General features: G+C 41.4%; 1 protein-coding gene across 2 annotated transcripts in view; it reads left to right on the top strand.

Moving 5' to 3' along the window:
- Positions 1-8698, top strand: part of LOC112266756 (leucine-rich repeat and fibronectin type III domain-containing protein 1-like protein) — a 112980-nt gene extending 104282 nt beyond the window's left edge. For both annotated transcript variants that reach the window (XM_024444530.2, XM_042297139.1), the window contains exon 7: positions 8287-8698. The gene's annotated coding sequence lies outside the window, so the exon portion shown is untranslated. The remainder of the gene's footprint in view (positions 1-8286) is intronic.
- Positions 8699-14883: the final 6185 nt, after the last annotated feature.

Raw genomic sequence — 14883 nt, 5'->3', positions numbered from 1 at the left:
GTTCTACTTCCTATATAGCTCTGAATGCACGATTTGGCAGAGGTTGAAAAGCCATAACATGCATTTTATCAACAGGTTATGGTTAATAATTTCAAACGCTGCACTGAAATCTTTCTACCAATCATCATTCATTTGTGTCTGTGCAGTACATGTTGAGTGCCCTTCTCTATAAGCATGCTGAAAGTAATTTGTTAATGGGTTTACAGAGAGATAGCATTGTATTTGGTCAAACACTATTTTTTTCAGCAGTTTGCTAAGAGCTGGCAGCAAGCTGATAGGTCTGCTGTTAGAACCAGTAAAAGTCACTTCACCACTCTTAGGTAGCGGAATGAGGGTGGCTTCTTTCTAGGCCTGCGGATAAAGACTTTCCACTAGGCTGAGATTAAATATATGACAGATAGGAGTGGCTAGAGAGTCAGCTACCATCCTCAGTAGCTTTCCATCTAAGTTGTCAAAGCCAGGAGGCACCTCTCCCACACTAACTTTACAAAATTCTAACTGCAATGATTTTCTTTCATTACTTGTTTTTGTATGTTACACTTAGGTTGGAGTCATTAAAACTCGTTTTTCAACGACTCCACAATTTCTTGTTAATTAACAAAGTATAGTTTTGGCAAGTCGGTTAGGACATCTACTTTGTGCATGACACACAGACAGATTATTTCACTGTATCACAATTCCAGTGGGTCAGAAGTTTACATGCACTAAGTTGACTGTGCCTTTAATCAGCTTGGGAAATTTCCTGAAAATGGAATTGATTATTCTCCGCACCGCAGCTTTCAAATTAAAATTGGGGAATCGTTGGTTTATTTCGATGTTTCTTTCTATGCTTTCTAGTATTCATGAAGGACTTTGGCAACAGTAGAACATGAAATTACAGTGAACTCTCCATTTGAGCTGCAGTTGGCAGAAGGGCACCGTTCCATTGATTCCCCTCCAGTTCATGGTCTTTGAAAGATCATGGAAGATTATGTGTGCCATGATCCTCCACGCACTCTTTCACATCACAGCCACCTTTCAATCCCAAATAGTCAATCTGTAACCACACAGACAACAGAAAAGGGACCATAAGATATGTATATTGTATGTCAATATTAAGCAATTCACTTCATTTTAATAGCCTGTTGGCTTGCTGAAAAACTAGTAACTAGTTTGTTTTTTACAATATCAAAAACAAACACTATCTTAGTTTTGGATAACTAATGCTCCATTACAGATCTGGACATTGGTTGTCTTCTGCTAATAACTCCACAAACCTATAAGGCATAATTATAATGGCTGACTAGGTCAGGAGACGTAAATGCAAAAAAGAGACCAACAATGTCGCTAAACCTTACAGATAAAAAAAAACACCTCCAACCAAGGCCAAAACAAGCAGCAACACTGGGGACACTTCAATCGCTGTGAGTATTAAAAATTAAAAATCATAAACAGTGCACAAACGCCCCAAGGTTACCTTGCCAGATTACTTTGCCTACACTACATTTTCACAGTCCAATTGCAGTTTCATAAGGAACATATATTATCAACAGCTAGCTAAGCTATATAAAAGGTCAGGTAGGGAAAAATAGCTAACTTACCGATTTCATGAAGTTAGCTAGCTAGCTAACTAGCTAGCTATTGGATGCAACCGATCCAACAACAGTGTTATTGTCGCATGTAGCTAGCTAGCAATGCTGCAAGTTGGTAACTGATCTTGGGTCTCCTCTCGAAATAGGTGGGGTATTGCAGTTTAATTGGTTGTTTATATCATATGACTAGGGGCTGGCGCCAAGAGTTGGAGGTATTCACTTTCAGGTGTCTCTTTGAATAATCTAACAGAGCAAAACATTTGGTACACACACAAAAATAAACATGGTTTTCAATAGTGAAAGTTCTTTGCCTTAAAGATAGTTAAACCCTATTTGATGTTTATTTTATTTGTACTTATATTAAAGCCATGCTTAAGATTAGGAATTGAACCTGTATGGTTCTAAAGAACCATTAAACCAGTAAATAGGTTCAACTTTATATAGCACCAAAATAGGGGGTTAATTTCAATCCATTGTCAAGGCAAGTATGGAAAGTATGTTTCTTGTCATATGAAGAACTAGAGTAATACCTTACAATGAAATGCTTACTCCCATGTAGGCCAACAGTACAAAACATACTGATACAAAATCTAAAAGATGAATAACAATGGATCAAAGGGTACAGAGAATGTGCAAACAGGCAGTTAAAAGAAATTAAATATAACAGTGAAATTGATATGTACATATTATAGGGATAAAATGTTGAGTGCATATTTAATAAAAAGAAAAAAATATATATGTTGCCATTATATCGCAAGCCACATTCGCCCTGCCATAATGAATATGGACTCATTCGCCGTATTTGGCCCACATAGGACTGGCCACTGCCGAGGCAAAGCCAGCAGTGCTAAACAGTTGCCGCAAATGGCCCGGAATCATCTGCCTTCTGGTTTGAAAGAGCAATTACAGTTAAGTGCTTTGCTCAAGGGCACATAGACAAATTTTTCACCTAGTTAGCTTGGGGATTTGATCCAGCAACCTTTTGGTTACTGGCCCAAGACCCTTAACCACTAGGCTACCTGCCACTACCTGCTGCCCTATTTTACGTGCTAACATGAAATGTTTTATTTAAGTCAATTAATATGTTTCTTGGAGGGCATGCAAGTGGGTGGTCATTTCCCGGGAGGCCTATGAGATCATACTTAATTATTCTCACATCAATGAAAGGTGTGTGCTTTCTAGAGATTTATCCAATGACCTTGTCATGGCTTTAGGTCTATGTTATCTTAGATCACTGCAGTGGTCATGGTATACCGTAGTACAGCCAAACACAAATCAATCCCGTGAGCATTTGATCCCACAACTCATTGCAGGTTATTTCTCACCCTCGCCCAGCTTGTGTTCAGACAGGGCTTGGGTGACGGCCATTCTACAATTTGTACGACAAGGTGATTACAAGGTGATCTGGCCCTATCGTGTGGTAGAGAGGAGGGATGTTACAGTGAAAGGGCCTCTGCTATTAAATATCGGCTTTTCTGAAACAAAGCAAGGGAGGTATGCATAATTAATCATTGCAGCTATTTCTCGCCTCAGACGTAAACCTTGCCATCAATTCCCCTGCGAACTCTTTTCTTTTACCTGCTAACATCTGAGAGCACAGAAGCGTGTCGAGAAGGGAGGGGAAATGAAGAGGAGAGTGCAATGTGAACATGCACTGGAGCATCACTTTATGTCTTAACAAATAGGTTCACCCTACTCCCGACTCTGATGGCTTTAGCCTTTGATAGTTGAGAGTAAACTGACCATCAATATATTTTATCAGCAAACTAATTGTGTGCCTGTCAGATTAATAAAATGTCGAGTGGCGGGTGGACAGGTGCTTTTGTTTGTATTTTTCGTTGGATAGTAATGTGGAGAGGGCTGAGGTGTTGTGATGTGTGAAATCAGGGGACTCCATTGTTCTAAGCTCTCACCGTTCCCAGAGAGGACGGGGACAAATGGAAAGGCTCAGCCGGCTGTCAGTACCTAGGCCCGGGCCATGAAATCACTATTGATAAGACATATCTCACCATCAAGCATGAGTTTGAGAAATGAGACGGGTTTAAGGTTAGACTTGAAAGAGATGAGGCCAAGATAGATGCGTGTGTCTATTTCATTCATCTAAAACCGAGTTCAAACAGCCTGGTATCGTCAGCATTCTGTCTCACAAAATAACATGAGGATTGGAAAAAAAGAACCACTTTAAGAGGATCGTAATTCTGCTGCTGGTGTAATTTCCTAATTAGTGTTTTTGTCTTTTCATCGCCCTTGCTTTGATTAGCAATCTGTAGGATACGTGTGCAGGGCGTATGTGTTTTCATACATACGTGTGTGTGTGTGTGTGTGTGTGTGTGTGTGTGTGTGTGTGTGTGTGTGTGTGTGTGTGTGTGTGTGTGTGTGTGTGTGTGTGTGTGTTGTTTGTTGTGAGAACAGAACACCATGCCTCCCATATTTACACAAGATTCCACCCTCAGGACAATTATGGTGCTCCTACAATACATAGACCACACAAACCAAAATCAGATGATGCTTTATATATCACAACCACTGCCAAATGTAATTAATTACTACTGTACCAAGAGGCCGGCAAATGTCAGAGAGGAATTTATATAGCAAATTTTGCAGCTTTCTTTATTGTCATGGCTGCTTTAATCAGGGACGTAGTTTCTGCTCTCTGTGTGTATGAAGCATTGGGCCCCGGAGGCGTGCTGCAGCTCAATTTAAACTTGGCCCTATTTCCAAACAGTTGCAAAGACATGGATTCTGTTTCTTTTTGTCACACAGCCGGTCTGCGCCCAGAAAAATATATTTATACATTCTTGTCTCTTCGCGTTTGTATTGAGCAAGAACAGAATTAAGTTGGGGGCTGACATTTTTAAATCTGTATGTGCTATGATCCTGCTCTGGAGCCCCCCCCCCCCCAAAAAAAATGTTTTTTGCACAAATAACAACAAACACAATTGAGATTGCAGCAGACTTTAGATTGCTATCACCACTTTGCTAAAATAGGCCTGGGAGAAATCAATTATGACGTGTTGTATGGCTTGATGGCAACCATCTTTCCATCCTCCCACACTTAGCATTAAGTTGTGTCAAGTCTCCTGCCTCATTTCTCTGGCAATTAAAGTATCGTGATGTGCCTAATCGTTGCTTCAAGCTTGATGACGCAGTGAAAAGCCTGTTACCCAATGTATCAGCAGCAGCATAGCGCCTGATGATCACAGGTCCCTGGCATCAATAATCAGGTTGTTTAGAGTGAGATCACAGAGGTCTCCCCACTAATAAAAGTCAAGAACAGCAGGCTAAATGGTCTGTGCTGAACTGTCTGAAGTCTCAGATATGGCGTCACTATGCAAACATTATGCAAACAAGCTCTGTTATTATTTTGGAGACAGAATGATGTTCGACTCAGATATCATGGGGCAGAAGCGAGGCGGCAGGGGACATTAGGTTGTAGGCTCTATTTGTTTTCATTTTGTCACTTTATCATGTTCTTCTGATCAGGGCAAATGCAGAGGAGGCTACGGAGCTTCACAATACCACAGTGATGGTTTTATTAAAGAGAATTTGCCAGTTTTGGTGACTAAAAGACACCTAAAACCAAGGGCAAAATACTGTTGTTATCACTCGCCCTCTAGCCAGACAATGTGAAACAGCAACAACAGCAACAACATCCCATGTAAAATGGTGAGATGATGAAAGGTGGTGTGGAGAATAAATTACTGTCTGCCCCCTGAAGAGTGTCTGGGTCGGCAGGCATTGGATGGCATTCGGAGAGAGAGATTTGTGTGGCAGACACACTGAGGTGATTCATTTCAGATGATCACTGGATGATTGCCCCAGTGGGCGGATTGCAATCCATAATACAGCCGGTCCCAAGTTATATCTCCTGTTCAGGCCACAATTAATTGCATAATCAATAGGTACTGATGAGAAGCAAGGTGTGATGATGGGAATCATAATTAGGGTAGTGTAAATATCATGACACAAGGCGAGACCCAGATGCTGACACAAGAGGCAGATGGTTGGAGTCTTACCCTATTGGATTAATAAATATTGTAAGGCAAGATAATGGTCATGGATAGGCAAAAGGATCAAAACCAGTTCAGAGTCCAAAAGGTACCGAAAGGCAGGCAGAATCGAGGTCAGGACAGACAGAGTCAAGGTCAGGGCAGGCAGGATGATCAGGCAGGCTGGAAAGTAGTCCAGAGTCAATCTGGGAAGACTATCAAAAAGAGAAGAGCAAAAGGAGTGCGGGAAAAACACGCTGATTGACCTGACTAACATACAAGACGAACTGGCACAGAGAGACAGGAAACACAGGGATAAATACACTGGGGGGAAATAAGCGACACCTGGAGGGGGTGGAGACAATCACAGGAACAGGTGAAAGCGTGACAGTAAAAGAGTCTGACTATGTGTATCGGACTGACCCCTCCTTGGAACATTTCTAGAGTGGCGGATGCAATGTTGGTCCGGTCCTCATGGAGGTCCAATATCCTTTCTCCCGGATGGTGGTAGAAGATCATAGAAATAGCTCAATGGTGCACGCTCAGTGCAAGGAAACAGGCGTTTGTTTGTAAATGGATGTAAACGAAGCTATTTCGTATACACTCACTAGAAATAGTGTGTGATGCAACACCATGAATGGTTTAGAACAAGTGCCAGGTCTAATGGAAAGCAAGCTACGGTATGATGCTATAATCTAGTGTACAAATAGGTCTCCCTTACTCAGTTTTATACTTACACGTTTAAAGTGGGTAAGGAAATACAGAAATATATTTCTGCACTTTTGCAGAATCCAAGTGCTTCGTAATATCTGGTTGTGCTTCAAGAGAGACTCTCCTGCTGTGTCAATGAGAGAGTAGTAGAGAAGGCAGGTTCTGCTTTTGGTAGATGCTAGCTGACTTTATCAGCGCTCCCACGCTGGGAGGGAGTGGCAGAGAACACCCATGGTCACTAAGGTCCTGAAGCGGAATATGTCACACTTAAAGCCATACATTTTTTCACAGGATAAAGGAAGGTTTAAAAAAACAAAAAAAACAATACAAGTCACTTGTTACAGTACACTTTGTTATTGAAAAGCAAATTGTTTGTTTGAATGTGTTGGGGGTGAAGATGTAATGGCCCCCTATGCTTCGAATGGACAATCTACTTCTGCCTCGTGAAGTCAGCAATAATTGACTGAAAACACTTTCATGCAGTTATGGTTTTTTGACATACTAGTACATATAGCCAACTGAGAAGCTCAAATAAGTACCCTCTGAACTCCCTCCACTTTATAGGCCTCTGTCCACTCAGTGCTTTCAGCATCAAACATGTTAGCCTGATATACAAGGGAACAGCATTTCCAAAATGGCATCCATAATTGTAGCTCTTGCTCTCACACCTGTTCAGCCTCTTCTCTCCAATTCAAACCACCTGCAGTGCCAGCTAGTCAGCTACTTCCAGGTGCCATACACAGTGATACGCCACCAAAGAGCCTATATATAGAGGGTCGTGCGTACGGCCCAGTACATCACCGGGGCCAAGCTTCCTGCCATCCAGGATCTCTATACCAGGGGGTGTCAGAGGAAGGCCCTAACAATTGTCAAAGACTCCAGCCTCCCTAGTCATAGACTGTTCTCTCTGCTACCGCACGGCAAGCGGTGCCAGAGCACAAAGTCTAGTTCCATGAGGCTTCTAAACAGGTTCTACCCCCAAGCCATAAGACTCCTGAACAGCTAATCAAACGCAAACCCAGACTTATTTTTTTTAACCTTTTTTTCCATTTTATTTTTAGGTATTTTCTTAAAACTGCATTGTTGGTTAACGGCTCGTAAGTAAGCGTTTCACTGTAAGGTCCACACCCGTTGTATTCGGCGCATGTGACAAATACAATTTGAATTGATTTATACAGCAGCATTTTTCAAAGTGCCTAGTTCCATGTGTAGACGTAAGCAAAAGTGTTCATTTAAAATGTCTGCCAGGCTCATTTTCAGCTCACCACCAGCCAGGTATCCATGGCCATGATATGTCCAGCCCGATGCGAAGCTTAGTCAGGCTCGGCTGTCTGAGCTGACCAGCTTAACTCCTATCACTGTTCTATGGACAGTGCGTGAGACAGTGAGGATGAGTCTAAGGCCGAGGAGTCCCAAATGTAATCTTGCGTTATACTGAGAAAAGCATCCGGTCACTTCAATGGCTGTTTAATGGCACTGGGTTGTTGTTTTGTCATCCGGTTTTGTTTCATTGCCACAGCATGCATGCCCACCACGGTTTGGCCAGTGCTGTGAGGGAGGCTGCAAGTCATGGCAACCAATCATTTTACATTTGTATCAAACAGCAGTAGAACACAACACTGCGTGGATCCATCCGAATGCATTGTCTAAGCACGGTGTTCGTATGGCTGCCAGTGTTTGTGAAAGCTTCCTGTGTCTGTATTAAACTGATGTAATTGGGTCTATTGTCTTTATGGACATGTTATGAATGTTCTCTGTTTCATTATGTATATATATATATATATATATAAAAAGCCTTAGTATGGCAGGGATTCGATGAATCTAACACTGGTCAAGGGGAACCAGTATCATCACTATACTTCAGGGGCTAAATTGTTGGCTGATCTTTATGAAGCCTTTTCAATTATCAACCTGTATTAAGTGGGGTTGTATGTGTGGTCAACCGTAACCGACGTTAGGCCAGAATAGAACATATTCCTCACTGATTTCCCTGTCTCTCTCCCCTCTCTCTGCAGGTATGTGCTGTGTTTCGTCCATCCAGACTCCGAGGACCCAAGGACATATAGGAGGAAGAACTCCAACCAGAAGGGACTAAGCAAACTGAACCGCATGTCTGTGCATCACCACCACCTCTTCGTCACAATGGTCTTCATCACCCTCTCCTCCTGTGTGTTGCGTTTATTTATTTTATTTTCTCACCTTTGAGCTGAACCCAGGGAGAACTGAATCGAACAGACAGACTTAAAGGGGAATAAACGCTCACTGCTGGGGACTCACCTTCTGTGTTCTCCGTCACTTTTTATTTGGCTTTATCTTTTGTATCTGTACATAAAGCAATTCCAAATCTTATAGTTTTGTACATGTAATTTTCTGGTGTGTGAAATTTTTCTAATAAAATAAAAAAGTGGATTAATTCCCTAGAGACTATTCCCTAGAGACTGATTTACCTTCTTGTTACACCTTCTTCTCTCCTGTTTTATTCTCTCCATCCCCTCCTCATTTATTATCCCTATACAAACCTATTACACCCACACCCTATCCCCACCTCGCCTATTTCTGCCTCATGGCACCATGTAGCCAATAACCTGTGTTACCCGATGGTTGTATCACAATGGCAGACAATCCAAGTTACTTTAGAGGGAAAAAGGGATCCCAGAGGTCAAAAATAAATGAGGTTTGAAAAGTCCAGCTCTCTATATATATTACCCCACCAGTCCTACAACCTTCTCCTAATGGAGTTATTCATCATTAGTATCGGCGTTAGCCTCACTTCCCTACCTAGTAGGCTTTATTTCTGAAAACTAAGTTCCACTGACTTCTTTTTGTGTTTTTCCCCCTGACCCTCAAAGCCGACATGAATACAAACACTGCAATTTGCACAGATTCTCTGGTGGTGTTTTTCACCGTCTGTTGCCTGTGAATATGATCCAAGTCAGGCATTGAACCAACAGAATGCTTCGTGTGAATGGGATATGCTAGACCCTGGTGTTTATGGCTGTTTACAGCTATCCTGAAAGCCCTCCTAAAGGCTTGCTGAGAGATGTGTGCCATGAGAGTAATGACTGTCTGCCATTGTGCTAAATCATCGTAATGCTGTTATTACAAACGTCATAAAATTGAGAAATCATCAGTATTTCCTCTTGACAGGAGATCGAACGATCTGACTGTCATCAACATCGAGGTGCAGAATAGGTGATTGCCAAGCAGAAAATGAATGCTAACCTCAGTCACTTTGAGAGTCAAAGTGCGTTCGATATGCAGTACCAGTCAAAAGTTTGGAATCAAAAGTTTGGACACAGTTTGTTTTTGCTATTTTCAACATTGTAGAATAATAGTGAAGACGTCAGAACTATTAAATGACATATATGGAATCATGTAGTAACCAAAAATAGCGTTAACCTTTTCATGTGTGAGTTCCAAATGTCTCTCATGGTCGCCCCAGCATGAGTTTTTTTATGCACGTGATGTTAGAATGTTCTCTCCTTTCCAGAATGTGATTGTTACGCAGCAGTAGATTTAATCCGCGCTGCCCTCAAGCCATTTATTTATAGGCTTGTTTTCAACTTGTCAATTTCAAATGATTTTCAAACAAGTTTTTATTTTCTAAGAACAGTTTCAATTGAGTTGTGTTCCGCCTCCTCATTCATATACTGTACCTAAAAGTAGTCCTTTTTACTTTTGCGGACAATGAATTCTTTAGACATTTCTGACCCGGACAAAATTCCCCAAGCACTTCCAAATTATTTGTGCAGTTCAAGTCTGCAGACACTTGCGCATCTCTCGTCAGAACAGGATCTGCACACACGTGTTCACATTTTCCGTCTGTTGCCCGCATCGCAGTCATTGTTGTTTTCGTTACCAATAATAACTTTGGAAATGTGTGCGTTTCTATCAAAGTAAGTGCCTTATTACGTTGTAATAGTTTCTGTATGTCGTGTTATGGTGTTTCTACTGCAGCTCACTGTATGTATGGAGCATAATATATTTGTGTATATTCCTTATAACTGCGGACACGCGAGGTAACGTTACTCATTTCATAACCTTTTATGGTGTTATATTCAATCGTGCTTATCGTGCTAGCTACAATCTTCTATTAGCTCTGTAAAACAATGCTAATTGCATCAGAGAAGTTTTAGCTTGTGTTGTATTTTGAAGCTACCCTGGCCTTATGACTCCCAAGTGGTGCAGCGGTCTAGGGCACAGCATCTCAAATCCAGGCTGCGTTTCTATCAAAGTAAGTGCCTTATTACGTTAATAGTGTCTATATGTGATTTGTAACTACGTCCAATTACAAAAAAGACCTTGTTCAGTAATCATCTCACCTGTTACTTGGCGGTGAACTATGTGGCCATTGAGGGCAGTGTCAGTCAGATGGAAAAAATATCTTCTTATACCACTTGGTCGTTTTTCCGAGTGCATTCCACAAAGCTGTTTATCATGTGCGCCTTTTCCACTGCCTCCATTTTGAGGTGATTTTTCTCTCTCCAGTCAGGTGGTCCACCTTCCCTGTGGCCGACATGGTTGCTGTATGGACAGTGGAGAGGACATGGACGTCTCGTTTGTCATGCCACTCTACTGTCAGCTGTTGACCGTTCTCCTTAAACTCCACCTCCTCTCTCCGCATCTTCCTGCATCCGAATACCGCCATCCCCTTCCTGTTTGACCTGACTGTGCCACAGGCCCCTGTGCTGTTGGAGAGCACATGCTGGAAGAATGTGGGACTGCTGTAACAATTGTCCACATACAAAGTGTGTCCCTTGCTGAGATGAAGAGCCAGCATGGTCATCACCATGGACCCGGACACCCCAAGCCCCTCATAATGTTGGTGGACCCTGTGTAAACTATAATTTTATGGACAAATCCTGTCTTCACGTCACACATGACAAAGAACTTGACACCAAACCTGTGCCTTTTGGAGGGAATATATTGTAGGAACTTCAGGGACTCATCAGTGCATAGGTCCTTGTATGGCACAAAGACTCGACCAAATGCTAATGTCATTTCTTATTTTGTATAACGGGTAATTTAGGATGGCAGTAGCATTGTTGTTGAAATAGAACTAGGAAAAGAGGGTGGCAAAGAAGAGTTGCAAACATAGGATCTGTGTTCCAGTATTCTCTTAGGGAGTTCTTCTTTACTATTCCCATGAGAAGGACTGTCACCAGGAAGGTATACATTTCACTAATTGTGGTTGTCACCCATTTAGCGAGTTTCCCACTCACTCCTAGCTCTCTTCTCCTGTAGCTCCAAGGCATAGCAATTGGTCTCCTCTACTATGTCTCCCACCAGCTCCTCTGTCAGAAACAACTTGAAGCACTCTGCCTCAGATGGAAATGGCAAGGGGCATTGCACTCCAGACTGGGACTCATCAAAGCAAACCGCAGGGCCAGGAGGGGTGAAATGGCTGGCGGCCTTCCAGCTACCACAGAACTCCTGTACTTCATCCACTGTCGGTCTGCCTTCATCACCACCAGCATCTTCAAAGGGACCTGGGACTTCGTCAGTGGACAATAAGTCCTCAGATTCAGGGTTTTCAATAGCTACGAGGTTGGTGGGGGGCAGCTCCTCACTGTCAGAATCTGATTCCTGACTTTCACACTCAGACTCATTGTCAGAATTTTAAAAAATCTTCAAAATGTACGCATTTGTGAGTTGTCTCCTTTTGAAAGACGTTGCTAATGCTACTGCTTATCTCACTAGCTACATATAGAAACAACAACACTGAACGGCTCAGAGTGGGAGTGAGAGGTTACGTGATTGACTGCCGGCACGCACCAATTGTATCAGTAAATGACTATCAGAAAATGTTTTGTGTGGTAATTGTTATATATATTTATATATTATATATATATATTTACTGTTTTATTCACGTTTTCAAGTTCTATTGACAAATCAGGCATTCCGATTCTTGCATAGATTGTAATGGGCACAAATGTGTGTAAAATACTTTTTTAAAGGTTGTACTGATTATGATGAGCTAAGCTAATTCCAGCTGTGTGTGGAGCCATGTTTGTTGACATACAATGCATTCTGGGTTTCATGTAATCGTCTGTCGAACCAAATATGTTATAACAAAATGAGGTGAGTAAGGGTTCACACATTTTTTGAGAACTTCCGGAAATGCATGGTGGGTTGTGAATGATGGTAGACGACAACCCCTTCAACATGCATACTATAAACAGACCAAACTCATCTTGTCTTCTTATTTTTGGTTTCTGTGAGAGAGAAAAAATGGCAGCGGGCAGAAATGACCCATTGTCGGATTACTTTCGATTTCCAGAGAGTGTTTTACTCAATTATTTTGATCAATGGTAAGCTCACCCGTGATGTGATTAATTATAAATAGTCATTTCTATTAGTTAATTCATATTGTAGTTCTTGCCATAATATGGACTTGGTCTTTTACCCAATATGGCTATTTTCTGTATACCCCCCCCCCACCTTGTCACAACACAACTGATTGGCTGAAACACATTAAATAAGAAGCAAACAAATTCCACAAATTAACTTTTAACAAGGCCCACTGAAATGCATTCTAGGTGACTACCTCATGGAACTGGTTGAGAGAATGCCAAGAGTGTGCAAAGCTGTCATCAAGTGACTACTTAGAAGAATCTCAAATATAAAATATATTTTGATTTGTTTAACACTTTTTTGGGGTTATTACATGATTCCATATGTGTTATTTCATAGTTTTGATGTCTTCACTATTATTCTACAATGTAGGAAATAGTCCAAATAAAGAAAAACCCTTGAAGAGAGTTGCAAACTTTTGACTGGTACTGTACATATTGGGGGGACATTTTGATTTAGGAAACTGTCTTTTGGACTCTCTCTCACAAATACACCCACATACAGTCCACATTCACCCTACATTTTCCCTTTTCCTTTTTTCCCCACCACAGACAGTACTTGTTTCCAGTTGATGGAATGTGGGACAGAGGTGATGGTTAAAAGCCATGTGTGTAAGGACATTCTTTAAGGACAGAAGCTAGGGGACAAGAAGCAAGTACAGGGAGTGAACATTTAATAAATAACTGACATGAAACAAATAAGGATAGCGTCTGAACAGGGGAAACATCACGACAATAATGCTGACACCGGGAACAAACTGAGGAACAGACAGATGTAGAAGGGGAAAGTCCAGGTGAGTCCAATATTGCGCTGGTGACGTGTGCGTAATGACGGGCAGCCTGTCACCCTCAAGCGCCAGGGAGGGGGAGCAGGCGTGTGAATGTGTATTGGATTTCTTTATTGAGGTATTCATTACTTGTGTAGACAACAGTACTTTTGTAATGCACCATTCTGCAAATATAGGCAACGGTCATAGAGGAAATCGGCACTTATCAGCTGACACGAGAAGTCCGTCTGTGATAGGGTGATTTTAAATCTTGAACATGATGTTACATTCGCTAGCATACCGAGATAGTAATAGACTGGCTCTAACTCATCTTGGGACAATATTGGTACTTACTGCGTGGGCTAGATATTTCTGTTATACTATAAGTTATTGTTTATGCACATTGGGACAACAAATGGTTACTTAATGCTATCTTCAAGTTAAACCTTTCATTGTCTGAAAATGTATTACGGATGATAGAACTCTGTCACATTGAACTTTGTCACCAAATTCACAGCTCGCACAACATCCCTCAAAGCTTTTTCAGAATGAGTTATTTCCTGGATTCTTTCTCAACAAAACTGGGCCTTGAATGCATATTTTCAGCATAGTGTGGATTGGTTGGCATAAAACAGACCATATACTGGGTCATGTAATTTCCACACAGTTTTGGGGCGGCAGGTAGCCTAGTGGTTAGAGCGTAACCGGAAGGTTGATAGATCGAATCCCCGAGCTGACAAGGTTCAGATCTGTAGTTCTGCCTCTGGACAAGGCAGTTAACCGACTGTTCCTAGGCCATCATTGAAAATAAGAATGTGTTCTTAACTGACTTGCCTAGTTAAATAAAGGTAAAAATAAACTATAAACCTCTTTGTTAAGGACCTTGGCAAACCTCTCAAACACTACCCTTCTCTCTCTTGTCCCACTTTAACAGTTGCTGTAACTCCAGAGTTGAAGAATGAGGTTCTTTGTGACATTAACAGATTGTTGAGAAGTTGTCAATGGTGAGAAGGGAATGCTTAGTGTATTGTATTGAAAAAGCAGTGACCACTACATTATTCTGAAGAGCGAAATGAAGAATAGGCATGTTAAAGTCAGGCACCACTGGCTGAAATAAAAATGTTGCATCTACATATAGTGCCTTCAGAAAGTATTCACACCCCTTGATGTTTCTTACAACCTGAATTTCAAATGGATTAAATTGAGATGTTGTGTCACTGGCTGACACGCAATAACAAAAAATGTCAAAGTGGAATTATGCTTTTAGACATTTTTACAAATTAATAAAAAATGAACAGCCAAAATGTTTTGAGTCAATAAGTAGTCAACCCCTTTGTTATGACACGGTGTAACGGTTTTCTAGTGGTGATGAAGGAGAGTCGGACCAAACTGCAGCGTGTCGATTGCGATCCATGTTTAATATAACAAAGAAACACGAACTTACAAAAAACAATAAACGAAACCGAAACAGCCTATCTGGTGCAAACTAACA

This window comes from Oncorhynchus tshawytscha, linkage group LG14 (genome assembly GCF_018296145.1).
Source record: "Oncorhynchus tshawytscha isolate Ot180627B linkage group LG14, Otsh_v2.0, whole genome shotgun sequence".
NCBI classification, from domain to species: Eukaryota; Metazoa; Chordata; class Actinopteri; order Salmoniformes; family Salmonidae; genus Oncorhynchus; species Oncorhynchus tshawytscha.
Note: the sequence above shows the minus strand (reverse complement) of the source record. Positions and strands in the feature narration are given on the sequence as shown.